General features: G+C 47.4%; 1 pseudogene across 1 annotated transcript; it reads left to right on the forward strand.

The window, feature by feature from the left end:
- The first annotated feature begins 2,009 nt into the window (after positions 1–2,009).
- LOC116563707 lies at positions 2,010–2,911 on the forward strand (annotated as a pseudogene). The gene has a single exon (XR_004274532.1). The product of XR_004274532.1 is annotated as a transgelin pseudogene (transcript).
- Positions 2,912–3,373: the final 462 nt, after the last annotated feature.

The following is a 3,373-nucleotide window of genomic DNA, read 5'->3' on the forward strand; positions in this document are numbered from 1 at the left end:
AGGCATGAGCCACCACACTGGCCCGAATATATATATATTTATAAATTCATTTATATAGCCACATGGAGCTAGTGGCTACTTTATTGAACAGCATATCTCTAAGACAAGAATGAGTTGTTGCACCTCCTACCACTAAGAAAAAGTTATACCTCCAATCACTACGTTGGCTTCTTCGGGTTTTGGAGGTAGCACAGACTGCACTTAGGACCACTGCTCCAATCCATTTATCAGGTGACTCAGAAGGCTCTGGTTTTACACGAAATCCAGAGTAAGAAGAGGCGTTGCAACAAGTTGAGATTACGGACTCACCTGTCCTCCTACTCAGGCTGTATACTAAAAGTGACAGTAGCAGATGAGAATGCTGGGTGGAGGACCAGGCAAGCCCCAATAGAAGAGTCGTTACAGTGCCTCCTGGAGCTTGAGGGTAAGATCATGGCTTTTGTAGCAGAGAGCACTTTTCTGTTTGAAAAGAAATGCCTTGCCGGGTGTGGTGGCTCATGCCTGTAATCCCAGCACTTCAGGGGGCCGAGGCAGGTGGATCACGAGGTCAGGAGTTCAAGACCAGCCTGACCCAACATTAGCCAGATGTAGTGGCAGGTGCCTGTAATCCCAGCTACTCAAGAGGCTGAGGCAGGATTATCACTAGAACCCAGGAGGTAGAAGTTGCAGTGAGCCGAAATGACGCCATTACACTCCAGCCTGGGGGACAGGGTGAGACTCCATCTCAAAAAAAAAAAAAAGCAATGACTGGGTACTGGCATCAGTAACTATGTATCCAAAGCTGCCCATCATATGCTGAATCTTATGTGATCCACTGTGTCATAGTTGGAGCAAGTGCAAGACAACACATTATTCCATGGAAATGCTACCTTAGGGATCAGGTCCAAGCAGTTCAAGAAGGCACAAGTGTATTTCATAAACAAGTAGCTCAGATCCCAAGTCACTTACCCTCATCACACCAATGCCTCTTCTAAAATTCCAACTTCTAATTTACAGAAGGCTCTCTATAACCAATTGTCAGCAGAGGAAAGAACTTGGGCTTGGTTCACAGACGGGTGGCATAATATGTCGGTGCTGACTAAAAATGGACAATTGTTATTATAATCCCACTAGCGGGTACCTTTAGAGGACAGTGGTGAAGGGAAATTCTCTCAGTGGCCAGAGCTGCTAGCAGTACACTTGGTCATTTAATTGTAATGGAATGAGATGTGGCTTCAGGTACAGACCTACGTAGATTCCCAGTAAGTCGTCAATGACTTGGCTAATTGTCGAAGGGCTTGGAAGGAATGACACTAGAAGATCAAGAACAAAGAATTCTAAGAAAGAGGGATATAAATGAATGGATAGGACTGATCACAAAGTATTTATGTCCTTGTATCTCACATAAATACTCAGAGAATATTCCATGCAGAAAAGTGATCAACAATTAAAGGGACAGAAGGAATCTTTCTATGGATTGCCCCCTTTAGCAACCACTGTCACTGAAATGAGCCATGTGGCAGAAGTGAAGACATTGAGTTGGCCTGATAGCATGGACTTCCTCTCACAAAGACTGATACAGCTACTGTCATGGTGAATGTCCAGTCTCCTAGGAGAAGAGACTAATTCTGAGCCATCAAGATGGCACCATCCCTGGAGGCAACCCCAAGTTTAGCAGTAGGTTTACTACAATGGACCATTTCCACCATGAAAGGGACTGTGATTTGGTCTCACTGAAATAGAAATCTACTTATGGTGTTAGTTTGCCTTCCCTTGTACCTCCCTCAGCACCACTATCTACCGGCTTACAGACTATCTGATCTCTGTGTATTGTATTCCATTAAGCACTTCAGAACAAAATCTCAATTTGTGCCAAAGGAATGGCTACATGGATGCAAGACTAAATGATCCACTGGTCTTCTATGCACACCTTCATCAAGAAACTCTGTCCAGTAGAACAGTGGAAAGCCCTGTTAAAACTTCAGCAAAGGCAACAGCTCAAGAGTTCTGCTTTCCCAGTCCTCTCTGTCCAAGCCCAGACACGTCTTCACTCCCTCCTGCAAGCCCCAAGGAAGCCCTCTCTCCCCATGCATGACCAACTAGGGTCCTTCCTATGGCATGACCTGTGAAGTGCAGTCCAAAATCAAGAAGAACAATGAGGAGACGGAGGAGTGGCTGGTGGAGTGGACCATAGCGCAGTGTGGCCCTGATGTGGGCCACCCAGACCATGGGTGCCTGGACTTGCAGGTCTGGCTGAAGAATGGCGTGATTCTGAGCAAGCTGGTGAATAGCCTGTACCTTGATGGCTCCAAGCCTGTGAAGGTGCCTGGGAACCCACCCTCCATGGTCTTCAAGCAGATGGAACAGATGGCTCAGTTCCTGAAGGGAGCTGAGAACTATGGGGTCGCCAAGACTGACATGTTCCAGACTGCTGACCTCTTCGAAGGCAAAGATATGGCAGCAGCGCAGAGGACCCTGATGGCTTTGGGCAGCTTGGCAGTGACCAAGAATGACAGGCACTACCATGGAGATCCCAATTGGTTTATGAAGAAAGTGCAGGAGCATAAGAAGGAATTCACAGAGAGCCAGCTGCAGGAGGGAGAGCATGTCATTGGCCTTCAGATGGGCAGCAAGAGAGGGGCCTCGCAGGCCAGCATGACAGGCTACAGATGACCTCAGCAAATCATCAGTTAGAGGGGAGAGGGCCAGCCCTGAGTCCTGCCCTCCCCCAACTCCTTGGCTGCAGCCATCCCACTTAGCCTGCCTCACCCACACCCATGTGGTATCTTCAGCCCTGGCCAAGCTTTGAGGCTCTGTCACTGAGCAATGATAACTGCACATGGGCAGTTTCTTCCCCGTTCCCCAGCCTCAGCCCAACTTCTCACCCGAAAGCATCACTGCCCCAGCCCCTCCCTTCCAGCTGCCCCTGCCACCCCTACAGACCCCCCCCAGGCTAAGCAGGGAAGAAGCAGGATAGGGGTAGCCTGGATGTGGGGCAAGTGCACTGTCTTCCTTGGCAGCAAAAGCCTATTGAAGAAGAACAAGCCCAACCTCCCCCTATCTTTTCCTGGAATATTTTTGGGGTTGGAACTCAAAACAGAAAAAAAAAAAGTACATCAATCTTTTCTCAAAAAAATAAAAAAGAGTTCTGCTTTCCCCTAGGTTGTAGACTACATGCTGACAAAAGGCAAATAACATGGTGGTGCTGTATCCTAAATAGCAAGAATTCATGGATCTGGGAACCACAAGGTCAAAACAGATTTGAGTTCTCTTATCATTATTTCTGAAATTCACAGAACCTGTGCTTTCTAATCATAGGTTCTACAAGGTTAAAGATTCCAGTTCTGGGGGGATCAGATGGATGGCCGAATGCTTTGTCAGATGACACAGAAAG

Source organism: Sapajus apella, unplaced genomic scaffold (assembly GCF_009761245.1).
Source record: "Sapajus apella isolate SASKATOON/1434 unplaced genomic scaffold, GSC_monkey_1.0 scaffold36, whole genome shotgun sequence".
Lineage (NCBI taxonomy): Eukaryota > Metazoa > Chordata > Mammalia > Primates > Cebidae > Sapajus > Sapajus apella.